This window comes from Phocoena sinus, chromosome 1, assembly GCF_008692025.1.
Source record: "Phocoena sinus isolate mPhoSin1 chromosome 1, mPhoSin1.pri, whole genome shotgun sequence".
Lineage (NCBI taxonomy): Eukaryota > Metazoa > Chordata > Mammalia > Artiodactyla > Phocoenidae > Phocoena > Phocoena sinus.
Window position 1 is genome coordinate 181,794,002 of NC_045763.1, and position 13,331 is coordinate 181,807,332.

Genomic DNA, 13,331 nt, shown 5'->3' on the forward strand with positions numbered 1-13,331 from the left:
AATTAGACAGGACTCTGAGATATTCCCATTCAACTTTGTGAAATCACAGAGCATTTGTAGCATCCCCCTTTCAGGGTAGACACATGCACACAAAATTTTCCAGAGAAACCTGCACTCTTTAGATTTATCTTTAACAGGGCTTTCTGTTAGCATAGATCAGAGAAGTTGCCACCAAGGTGGAGGAAAGGGCACCCTGGGAAATGGCCTCAGTTTGGTCCCACATCAAGGATGGGATGTACCAGTGTGAAAAGGAAAATCATTCCTGAGTATATTTCCTTCATTGCTTTGACTCTTTGCCTACTGCATATTGGCCCTCTGGCTTTTGTAGTAAGAGTCAAAAAGTAGAGATTCAGTTGAATCCTGTTGACCAGAGGAAATCATGATATTAACATAAATGGCCAGTTGTGCTGTTTCTTTCTTGTTTTGTAACCAATATAAAATATTAGGGACTTCCCTGGTGGTGCAGTGGTTAAGAATCCGCCTGCCAATGCAGGGGACACGGGTTCGAGCCCTGGTCCGGGAAGATCCCACATGCCGTGGAGCAACTAAGCCCGCGAGCCACAACTACTGAGCCCTCGTGCCACAACTACTGGAGCCTGTGCGCCTAGAGCCCGTGCTCCGCAACGGGAGAGGCCACTGCGGTGAGAAGCCCGTGCACTGCAACGAAGAGTAGCCCCCGCTCGCTGTAACTAGAGAAAGCCCACGGGCAGCAATGAAGACCCAATGCAGCCAAAAATAAATAAATAAATAAAATAAAAATATTTTTAAAAATAAAATAAAATATTACATTTCCCTATGTTAAATATATATATATCTAACATATATGTGTGTACACACACACACACACACACACACACACACACATATATATATATATACAGTGTTGAAATGATTCCTCAGTTTTAAAACTACTACAAAAATAGCTGGGAAAAAGCCGCCGTCAGTATGCTGCTAAAATAAACCATGAACTGTCTTCTCAAAGTACAGAACTAGATAAATGGGACATAGCAAAGTTGTCTTTCTGTGATTTTGAATTCTAGGTGTTTGATGGCAGGATAACATTAAGGCAGATTTTATTGCTTTAAAGGGAAGTTCATCTGCATGATCCGTTAATAATCACATGCAAGAGGCCAGGAAAGTGAAAAAGTAGCTTTCAAATATTTTTCGTGTTTTTACAGCACGGTAGAGATTTATTTTCTGCCACTGTATAGTGACCACAGCCAGGCCCCGAGGAAAGTGATCTCCCTGGGGTTGTCTGCAGTGTGCACTTTGACCTCTTCCTCTTGGCCCAGGTTAGTCCAGACATTTCAACAGCTTGACTAAGCCTCATCGCCAGTCAGCTGCCAAGTTCAGCGGCTGCCAGGATCACTAGCTGCTTTTTAAGTACACCTGTTGCCAGCACTGTGTATGAGTCAAGAAGATTAGACCTTTCTGGTCTATCCCACTGGCTAGGATCTCTTTCAAAGGAGAATTATTTTTAATATGACTTCATCATTCTTCATCAGGAAAACATTTTTTTTAGCAAGCTTCTCTCCTTACAGAGAAGTTGCATTGACCCTGAATTGCTATGGTACATCAGGTCTGGGTTAACCTACAGATAAAAAATGGTTTTGATAATCAGTACTACCTCTACTTTGTATTTTTCATTGTGCGGGCCAGCAAAGCTACATGAATAACAAAACATGTAGACAGGGTGTAAACTGAAATGTTTTTTTTTTTTTTTTTAACATCTTTATTGGAGTATAATTGCTTTACAATGGTGTGTTAGTTTCTGCTTTCTAACAAAGTGAATCAGTTATACATATACATATGTTCCCATATCTCTTCCCTCTTGCGTCTCCCTCCCTCCCACCCTCCCCATCCCACCCCTCTAGGTGGTCACAAAGCACCGAGCTGATCTCCCTGTGCTATGCGGCTGCTTCCCACTAGCTATCTACCTTATGTTTGGTAGTGTATATATGTCCATGCCTCTCTCTCGCTTTGTCACAGCTTACCCTTCCCCCTCCCCATATCCTCAAGTCCATTCTCTAGTAGGTCTGTGTCTTTATTCCTGTCTTACCCCTAGGTTCTTCATGACATTTTTTTTTTCTTAAATTCCATATATATGTGTTAGCATTAACTTCACCGTAAATGGTACTTGATTATGACACTTAAAACCTTTCATATATAATAACACGTATATATGAAAGGTTTTAAGTGTCATAATCAAGTACCATTTACGGTGAAGTTAATCTGATTGTTAACGGTAAGTATTGCATGGTAATTAGGTATAAACACTAAGTAGCACGTATAAAGGACTGTAATTAGTGCATTTCAGGGAGCCAGGCAAGCATTTTTGAAGCAAGCTTGGTGAGGAGATGAATAGAAAAGCACTTAAAGCTGGACTCTGCTCTAATGATCCCTGGGACCAGAGGAGCCTCTTTGGCCAGAACTCTCTGCTTTTCCATGAGCATTTGCTCTAGGCCAGGGGCCCAGGGCAAGGGGACAACCTCCCCTATCAGCACAGAGGTGATGAAAAGTCATAGATAGAAAGTGCATTGGATTTGGAGAGTCTTCACAACTTCTGAAACACTGTACACTATCTAGCTGTAGCTTTGTAGTCTTTTAAGGTGAAGAAACAGGACACATAGGGATGTTTTCAACACTCTGGGCATCATTTAGCCAAGATAGGATACTTCTAGGGCTTCATGAGCTCTGTTTTGATCCATTTCCCTATCAGTCATTGTTCATGAGGGATATGTGTTTTCCTCATACCAATGAAATGTCTGGTCCGTATCCAAATGTGTAGTTCATTTAATTAAGCGTGTTTTATTGATTATCTATCTACCTATCGACCTATGTACATTTCTAAAAGGTGGTACGAAAGATAGTTTTTAGAAACCTTAACCAGGGTGAAATGTCTTAATCCTGGGAATATCTGGTTATTTTCCCTGCTGGGTGTGCCTGTGTATAACTCAAGTGACACTGTCCTTACTTGACTGATTTTGATTTGGTGGGACTCGACAGAGCAACCTGGTTCAAATGCCAAATCATTGGCTTCATTCTTGCCCACTTTCCTACCCCAAGTTCAGTTCATTGTTAAATCTTGTTGGCTGTATCTTAATATATCTGGGAAATATATATATCCCAGAAATATATCTGGGATCTGACCATTCTTATCACCTCCACTGTTAGCACGACAATTTAAGTCATCAATATCTTTTACCTGATTGTTATACTAGTCTTTTAACTGTTTGACTAGTTTCTACCCTGGAATCTGTTCTCCACAGCAGAGCTATTCTCTGCAAACCCAAGTCGATTTGGTCACCCTTCAATGGCTCTCCATTCATACCCTGCTTTATTTTTTAATGAATCACCGTTTGACATAGTATGCATTTATTGGCTTATTACATTATTATTACCTTTTCTACAATATAAGGTCCATGAGAGCAGGGACTTTGTGTCTTGGTAAGGGTTTATCTTTATTCCTTAGAACAGTGTCTAGCAGGTTTATTAACACTTTATTAACCACTGAAGTCCACATCTACTATTGAGATTTTGAATTATTTTCGTTTTAAAAGTAAACTTTCCAAATCTTAATTCCATGGCTTTAACATTTTAAGCATTTGAGCTATAATCTACTCATTCTTAGCTCGAATCCCTTTGGTTGGGAAGCCAAACTAGTGAACGGACCTAGGAGTAATAGCAACTCCTTAATGAGCACTTCTATGCCAGGCTCTTGTGCTTCAGCATTTTGCTGTATCTCATTTAATTCTAGCCTAGTTCTAGAGACAGGTATTATTACTATTCTCCTTTTACATTTAAAGAGACTGAGACTTGGGAGAGATGAAATAACATAATTACTCATAATTACTCAGAGTTAATAACCCCTGAGCTGAGATTACAATCAAGGTGTGGTTGACTCTATACTGCCTTCTAGCCGTGTCCTCCGGTAACGCGTGTCAGGTTACTGAAGTAGCGAAGCGGCTGAATTCAAAGCATTCCTTCTGCAGTTCCATGTACTAGGGTTCTGGGATATAACAAATGTCCTTCCATCCCCCAAAGACTCTTAGGGACCAAACCAGGTAGTTCCGCTTTCAGGAATGTCCTAAAAGCCACTGTCCTCTAAGCTGGGTCTCTTACTTTAATGTAAGTTTCTCAAGCGCAGAGGCAGTTACATCACCTAGGAAAAGACGATGGGATCAAAACGCTATGATCCAGAAGAAGAAAGCGTTGTCACCAATTCGGCTGACCGCTTGCAAATAGGGCACTTAAACATAAAGTTCTCAAAAAGCAGCCGACCCCCGGCTTGGAGGGAAGTTGGCGGAAAGAGGGGAATAGGGTTCGGCCTGACCAACAGGACGGCTTCTTCTCCAGACCCCGCCCGGGCTCCAGCGAGTAAGTCGAGGGGTCCCTCCGCGGAGGCCAGCGGACGCATCTTGCGGCCAGAGCAGGGCCTCGGGGCGGGGCTCGGCGTGGGGGCGGTGCCGACGCCCGCCCCGCCCCCTCCTCGGGGATGCCGGGATGTTTACACTCCTGACAGCAGCGGCCGCTGGAGGAGGAGCGGGAGTCTTGGGGAGGATGGGCCGCCGCTAAGCTCGCGCTCCGGACGCGCCTCGCCGTGCACAGGGTGGGTCCCCGTGCCTGCAGCGTCCGCGGGGGCGGCGCGGCGGGAGGTGGCCAGCGCTCCGGGCCTAGCAGCCACAGCCCCTGGCCCAGCGGGCCTGTGCGCGGCACCGCCTGGCCGAGCCGCCCGCCCGCCCCGGGTCCCTCGCCGGCCGGAGAACGGAGAGCTCCCCGCTTCTTGGTGAGTCGCCACCGGGGTCTCCGGCGCGCGGGCCGGGGCCCCGCCGGCCGGGGCCGCCTGCGGGAGCCAGGCGGGAGGGGAGGTAGGTCAGGCTCGCGCGCGGCGGCCTCGGGACCCCGCCAGGGGGAGAGGAGGCTGTGCGGGGCGCGCGGACGAGCGGGCGGGGGCTTTGGTCCGGTCGTGGGCGGTGGCGAGAGCCTCGTGCCCCGTGCGGCTCGAGCGTCCGAGGCCGCCGCCGTATCTAAGAAACTCCGCGGCCACGGCTGCGGCGCAACAGGTCTCAGTTCGGGGACCCGAGGAACTTGGCGAAGTTCCGCCTCCCGCCGCACGTTCATTGGCGGCGGCGGTTATTTATTCCACGCGGATTGGTTGGGTTCAGCTGTCAGCCGTCAGCCTCAGCCGGACTGGGCAGAGCGAACTTCTGAGGAGAGGTGGGTGGTCGGAGCCTTGCAGACCGGCCTTGAGAAGTGCGGGGAGGGTGACCGGCCTGTTGGAGAAGGAGCTTTCCTGGGACTCTGTCAGGACTAGGAAGCGTCAGGGAGAGGGATTGCAAGGCAGTAGCGAACACTGTTGGTGATAGTGGCAATGGAAAAGAAATAAAGACATTGAACACTGAGGCCCAAGCCAGAGAGGCGAAGGGGAGCGCAGAGAAGAAAGGAGAAAAGTAAGACCACATTGCCCCAGGACAGGGTCAGGAATCGAACACAACCTAGAGGAAGGATCCTACAGTGAGATTTAAGAATCCCTGTTACCTCTTTCCTATATACTGTAGGCCTTGGGAGATGATGTTTCAAACAGGTGAATCTTGTTCTTGCACAGCTGTAGGCCTTGTTAGGGATAGATACTAAAAATATACTTATTTTACTGTAAGATGTTTCCAACCTTGAGCATTTGTTGGTGATGGAATTGAAAGTCAGAAACATTGCAGAAGTGGGATGATTTTTCCCCTCCTTTGAGGCTACTGATCTTAAGGATGCAGTTGAAACGATCAGATGCCCATGGTTTGTAGAGCATTGTGTACCCGTTATAATTAGAACCACTGTTTCTAATTCCTTCTCCAAGGAATTTGCAGTTTCAAGGAGTATGCACACTCCCAGCAGGCTACAGCAGAGTGTCTCGCCAGGTTGCATTACAGAATAAAGTACAGAATGTGTGTGTGAGACCCATCTATTCTGTTTAGGAGCTTGAGCTGCTCCGGGTGTGGTCGGAGAATGGCATAGTACTTTCACTCGAAAAGTTTATGGTACGTTTGGGACTATCAGACAAACACTGAAAGGGTGAATAGAGATACAATTAACTCTGTAATGCTTTGTGGCAACTCTTGCAGAATTGATGCCGAGTATTCTTGGCTATAAACGCTTGATGAAGGCCAGTGCCCCCAAAACGGTTAACATAAAGCGTAAGCAACTTCATTTCCAGACGAAGGGATCCCTCGCTACCGTCGAGGAGATCCAGTCCACAGGTTGCTTCACTCCTAAAACCGCAGCATCCTCAGCTTGGCCCTGGACTAGGTGGGAGCTTGCTGGGGTGGGGGAGAGATGTTGGAGCTTTGAAAAACTTTGCGTCTCGGAGGCGTCAAAGGGGTAGAAACTATGGGGACGGCGAGAGGAGGGCGGCGAAACTAAAAGGCTAAGACACGCCTAGTGGAAGCTGGTTGCTTTCCCGGGGTCTGGGGCAGCCCGGGACCTTGCAAGACGCGCGGTCCCGAGATTCGGCTCTCGAGCAGGAGGCCCCGCCCCCTTCAGACGGACGGCCTCCACAGCCAATGCGCGGTGAGGACGGCGCTGCTCCCGCTGGAGGGCGGGCACTTCCCCCGGCCCCGGGGGCTCAAGGGAGGGGGGCGGCGTGTGGGATAAACGGGCAAGATAAGGGGAGGTTGTGAGGTAAACACGCAAAACGAGGAGGGGGGCTTGTGAGAGAAACGCGTAAAACGAGGAGGGTGCTTGTGAGAGAAACGCGTAAAATGAGGAGGGAGCTTGTGAGAGAAACGCGTAAGACGAGGAGGGGGCTTGTGAGATGGGGGGGCGTGTGGGGTAAACGGGCAGTGTAAGGGGAGGTTGTGAGAGAAGCAGGCGTAAAATGAGGAGGGCGCAGCGGCAGGTTCCTAGGACCCCGTGGTGCTCGTCTCCTTTCAAGGTTCAGCCGCGCTTTGGATCCACCGGTTGGTGTGACTAATGGAGGGGAGGAGGGGCTCTCACAAGCCCCCTCCTCATTTTACGCGTTTCTCTCACGAGCCCCCTCCTCGTTCTTTGAAATTATCTGAAAATGAAAACCAAGAAATGTCAGAATCCCAGTCCTTAAGCGTTTTTACAATTACTTGGGACTCTTTCCACAGTTAAAAATTTTTTTTTCACTTAAAAAAGTAAAGACCGTCCCTGGAGTGCAGACTCATTTCCTAGTTTCCACTGCTGTGCTGCTCGGGGTCGTTGACTCGGGTCACACCTGCAGCGCCCTCCACGCCCTTTCCCACTCACACATTGTCCTGGCTGGACAATTTCAAGAGCGCTTTTCCAGCCCCTAAAGCAGCACTTACTCCAAGAATGAGGAAAGCACGCCTGGTATGATGGCCGCGTACTGGTGGGGAGGGGAGGTTTGAGGCCTCGGGTGTTAACCTACCCGAATAGTAAAACTCAGTTTTGTAGTTTCCACATGACCAGAACGCGGGTATAGTTTGTGCGCAGGAGTATCTGATCTCATACTCCCCTCCCTTCATCTTTCTGGTGGTTGCAGTTGGCAGTGTGAGGCTCTGGTTTATTACAAACATTTAAGTATTTTCTTCCCGACTCTTGTGCATTTACTGAAATGTAGATTTCTTTTTTTTTTAACTTAAATATGTAGTCAGAGAAATCATTAAGAGAGTTTTATGGTGTTTCTAGAACCAAAAACTGTTTTCATTGGAACTGTCTGATGTTTTAAAATGTATCTTTCCAGTATTACTAGTGCAGCCACTGTTCAGGGCATCTGGAGAGGAGAGAATAACAATTACTTAATGCAGTTTTGTTAAAGAAGTTGCTTAATTAGGTAATAGGTCCCCAAAATTCCTTTCAGGTTTTGTTTGATTTTTTTTTTAAAACAGGCTTTGGTGTTTAAAAAATGTGCAGGGCAGCTGCATAAAGCAATACACTGTCCACGTTCCTGGTTTCATTCAAATTAATATATTTGTCCCTTCAAATATGTGCTCAAGAGTTATGTGGGTAGGTGAGTTATGTTAGGTAAGGTGTTTTGGAAATGACATGTGTGATTAATGTTTGCTCTGAATTGCCTTACCAGCAATTATTTTATCAGCATTTCTATAAATGTATAACAAGATGTTTTAAGAAGCATTTCTTCATACTTTCGAATGTTTCAATTCATTTCTTCCTCCCTTCAATTTTATAGGGAATTTATATAATTGTAATCAAATATATTTATCTGCAGGATATAACGGCAATTGAGAAATTTTGAACTTATACATAGAACTAATGTAGAACCATTCATTCTTAGAGCTATAAAACCTAAACTGCTGATTCCTCTTTTGGTGATTAATAGTTTGATTATCCCTGTGTATTATATATCTTTACAGAATAAGGAAAACAGAGAATATATTTCATGGTTTTTAGTGAGCAGTGGAAATGAGAAGGACAGATAGATGGTCTTGAAGCATTCCTTAATTTTTTTGAGCAGGATAACTTCTTTTTTTTAACTTTTGTTAAAATAACAGCTGTCATACTATGTATATAACGAGCCGATACAATGAGCTGTTTGCTAATAGCTATCCAAAGTGTTAATCGGAATAGTGTGTAACTGAATGGAAGTTATTTAATTGGTCTATCAAATTTTAGAAATTTATGTTTTCTGTTACTTAATGGAAATAGACCTTTCTGTAAATCTTGCCATTGGTCTTCTATTGATAATCAGTGTAAGTCATTAAAGGCAGTTTTTTCATACCAGGTTGCTTTTGTAGAGAACAGGGGTTCTCAGACTTTGTCTCTAAAGGATGAAAGAGTAAATATTTCTGGCCTTGTGAGCCGTATGGTCTTTGTGACAGCTACTGCCACTGTAGCCGTGGACATACCTGAACAGGTGGGTGTGGCTGTGTTCCAGTAAAACTTTGTTTATACAGTCAGGCTGGAGGCCCAGTTCTGCCCTAGAAGGTAATACCAAGGGTCTAAACCTGATTCTAGGATGGATGTTTGGGCTGACAGAGATTTTCCACAGCACTGTGTTCGCCTTTTCTGGTCCTTTGATCCCTTATGACGTTCTCTTGATCTTCCCCAGTCCTCTCAGAATAACGCCCAGTTATTCATTGCCAGATTTTGTGTTTAGTCTCAGGGGCCTCATAAATATATCAGCCTCTTTCAGATTTATTCACCTGTTCAGGGATTTCTGTCATTCTTTGCCTCGGGGTGGGGGGGGATCCCACACCCATCCTGTGATGTTCAATGGATTTGCCCTCTCTCTGCTTCCTTCTTGTTGCTAAGCCAAGATGGACTCTGATGTCAGACATTTTTCTTTGCTTGATTGACTGATAGCCCTAGAAGGAATGTGCTTTGCTGTGTTTCTTTAACTAGTAGTTTTTGTTCTAAGTCGACTGGAGTGACTGCTTTTTCTGCTGTTAGAGAGAATTTCTGGCATGAGCAAGAGGGTGCACAGATTTCTTTTTCTTGTTAGAAAAATTGACTAAGCCTTTTTTTCTTTATTTTGGCATTCTAATTTAATCATTTTATTAAGATTTTTATTTATTTATTTATTGATAAGTCTTTTATAAAAGACTTTTTTTCCAGTAAAAAAAAAAAAATTCTAAAAAGGGCCTGCATTTGTAAGGAGAGGCTATAGTCACGGGCGTTTGTGGCCTGGGAGTACTTGCGGGGTACCTGACTCTTTGCTTTCAGTAGAGTTAGCTGTGGCTGACCTGGTTGCAGCTGCTGAGAAGCAGTTGAATGGAATGGAAAAGGCAACAGTTTTGAGTTTACACAGAAGGATTTCCCAGTCCTAGCCAGGAGTGGTTTCTGGGTGGGCCGAAATATTGACCCCTCGGGGCGGGGCCTGGGGCTTCAGAGCTTCCGGGCTAGTTGCCAGCAGCTGCTACCAGCCTCTTCTCTTTGTGTGACCTTGCTGCACAAATATCATTTTCTCTGTTTACCATGATGTGAAAAAGACTAAGGCCCAGGCTTCTCTCCGGCTCTCTGACCTTGCTTGAGTTACTTGATTTGTTCAGACCGTAGTTTTCTCAGCTCAGGTCACATTGCTTTGAGGAGTAAATGACAACATCTTTGTAGAAGGAGGGTAGTAGGCTCAGTGAGTGTTAGTTTCATTTCACCTCTTTCTCTATTCTTAGGACGTTTTGTGGTGGGAAAAACACGTCTTCAACACGTCTTCTCAGTTTCTTCTGATGGCAGGCCCTGCTGCCCAGCTTTACCTGAAGAGGCTCCTACCCAGCTCTGCTGCCATTTCTACTTTCTCTGCCTTAATTATTCTTCCGTTTTGCCCTGTGATTTCCATATTTATAATTTAATTGTTCCCAGCACGAGTTAATGTTTTTACTAAACTTTGTGGGGAGAGGGCAGTAATCCTTAGTTCCTCAGGTAGAAAAAGCCACAAGAGCCTTGGGGATTATAGTTTGGACAACAAAAAAAGTGAGAGTTGCAGAAAGATACTTAAATACTGATTCAAAAATGGAAAAAATTAAAATATTCTTTCTAGTGTGCTTCCAATTCTGTTTTTTTTATTGTTAAGATATTTTTCTCATATTCTCCTACTTAACTGGCAAATTACTCTAATTTTTTTGTGGTCGTAACCATAGCAAAGCCACATATCCTCTATGTATTATGATTGGAAAAATGGAACAGTTAGACATGTTTATGAAAAATTGTTATACCTCTAAAATGTAAGGAGTTGCCAGTCTTCCATTGCCTTTTATATCTGTTGAACCCTATAGTAAAATAATGGGATATGTTTGCATACTGTCATAAAGATACCCAGAACTGGACAATAGGTAATTTATTTCAGGCAAATAGCTTGTCCTTATTTCAAATAGTTTACTTCTAAGCATGGTTTGTTATTTAACAAGTACAGGTAAATTGAAAGACATTATACAAGAAGAATGTTTATTGATGGATTGATTTTTATAGGAATAACTTGATGTTTATTCTCAATTTTTTATGGTAACTACAAATTCACTTCTTTTGTGTGTGTGTGTGTGTGTGTGTTTAACAGTCTTTGGTATTTAGACACATTTAGAATAGCATAGTAGCAGGTGAGGTATTCAGTGAAAAGTGGCATTTTAAAAACATTTTTAATATACACCTAAAATAAAGTTTTAATGAAGTTTCTACATTTGATAAATATTTTGGTTGTTGAATGGCATATTGTTTTCAACTTCACTTTGTCATTTTGTGACCTAGAGTGTTCAAAGTATCAGCTGTTGATGAAGAATTGTATTTTATTAGGCGCTTCTCCCACTGCTCTTCTAATCATTCTCATCGTTCTCTCCCTCTCTCTTTTAAGTAGGAAGGAATTTATTACACCATGTTTAATAGTATTTGGTGGCTGGGAGGGAGTCTGAGCTTCTAGCAAGGTTTCCCAATAGTGGGCCACCAAGGGAGCTGCTGCCTCTTTCGTGATCAGAAAGCCACCAGCCTGGGACTACACAGCCACTGCTCACGATGGCGCTGCTATTCTGGGGGCCCTTGACTGCTGCGGTGCAGGTGATGGATGCTCTGGGTTCGGTACTTAACACCTCCTGTATTAGTTTCCCAGGGCTGCCCCAACAAATTACCACAAACTGGGTGGCTTAAAACAACAGGTGTTTACGCTCACAGTTCTGAAGGTCAGAAGTCAGAAATCAAATTGCCCACAGGGCTGTGCTCTCCGTGCAGGCTCCTGGGAGAACATGCCCCATGCCCTTCTCTCAGCCTCTGTGTTGGCAGCCGTCCTGGACGCTCCTTGGCTGATAGGTGCGCCACTCCAGTCTCTGCCTGTGTCATGTGGCCTTCTTCATGTGTCTCCTCCTCTTCTTAAAAGCGCACCAGTCTTACTGGATTAGGGTCACCTGATGACCTCATCTTTACTTCTATTCACTTACACTTAAAATTTAACAAGCAAAATCTGTACTTTTTTTTTCCCTCCCAGATTCTTCACCACACAAAAGATTTTTAAGATTTCTGGTCTTTCTGTTCTGAACAGAATATTTTAAGGTTGTACAGAGATTGTACCTGAGAGATAAAGGTACCCAGGTTATCCTGTACATATGTCATCCGCAGTTTGTATTTTATGCTACCATAGAAGAGCTGTTCCAAAATCAAATTTTCCATTCACCATTATTTTGTAGTTTCCCTTAGGAGACCTTAAGTCCATAATTCACTAAATCAAATACTTTCAGAACTGGAAGGAAACTATAAATTGTCTAAATTGGCCTTTTCTTTTAATGTGAGAATAAACTGAAACTCAAGGATGTGAATTTGCTAATCCACATTCCACTAGATTCCTTAATAGTCCATATTGCCTTGTGTGTTGTTACCTTTGTCATGCTCTTGGTAGTAGGCATGGTGTTTTGTTTTCACTTGCTTGAATTAGCAGTCTTGTTGCATTCACAGTACGTGCTCAAAAAAAGACTTGAGGATAGAGTGACATTGCACCTCTGATTGCCCATATCAGGGCCTTGATTCAAGTCAGCAAATATTCGAGAGCCCAGCTGTGTAGTGGGGAAGTATTTCTGTTGCCTCTAGAACGAGGAACGTTAGGGTATGTTGCTATATCCTGACTATGAAATAGGATCAAAGAAGAAGAAATTCCCGTTATGGAGGCCAGTTCTAGGAAGCAGTCCTTAGTTAGAGGTGGTTGATAGATAGTAAATGCCAGAAAGCTCCTGGGTGATCACAGGGTTGTTTGGTCAGTATTTCATAAATAACACATTTCATTATATTAGATACCTTGATTCATGAGGGCCAGGCTTCATTGTTTGTTTGTCACTTTGCTGTATTGACAATAACTTACGTGTCCTTGTTGCTTCTTGCACAGTATGTATGACTGAAACGTTTGTTAGCCCCACTGACCAGTTTCTCCCTTTAATTTCTTCTTTTGCCATGATTCAGAGATCATGATGGTCTGTTTCCTTTTTCTCTGTAGCCATGCCTCTCTCTTAAGTTGGTTCTCATTTGTTTATTATATGTGTTCCCTGTTTCAGTGAAAATCCTATCTTACAAAGCAGTTATTAGAGATTAATCAAATCAATCCTAAAGGATTTGTCTTATGATTCCTTGAAATAGTTATATCTATCTGTACATTGAAAATAATTTTTAGAAAACTTGTATAGCTGTTCAAGAATACATAGTGACCTTCTTGCCATCACCGTGGTAGGCTGTATTCAAAGCATTTGTCCTATTACTGTGTTTCTCAAACTATGGTCCTCACAATGCCTGTGTCAGAAACACTGATTTGATAAGTACAAGCACTGGCGTTTAAAAGCAAGTACCCCAGATGGTTGTTATACACAGATTGGAAAGCTACTGTTCTCTGACGTAGTGCAAGCGATTTTAATGGAGGTGTTCCTCAGGCAACAGTAAGA

The 13,331-nt window shown here is 43.9% G+C and overlaps 1 protein-coding gene across 5 annotated transcripts in view; it reads left to right on the forward strand.

The window, feature by feature from the left end:
- Positions 1–4,507: 4,507 nt before the first annotated feature.
- NEK7 (NIMA related kinase 7) overlaps positions 4,508–13,331 on the forward strand; it is a 146,665-nt gene continuing 137,841 nt past the window's right edge. For 2 of the 5 annotated variants that reach the window (XM_032624380.1, XM_032624389.1), the window contains exon 1: positions 4,508–4,786. The gene's annotated coding sequence lies outside the window, so the exon portion shown is untranslated. Of the gene's footprint in view, positions 4,787–5,170; positions 5,218–13,331 lie in introns of those variants that run through there. The other 3 variants (XM_032624340.1, XM_032624360.1, XM_032624370.1) reach the window with 3 other exon arrangements.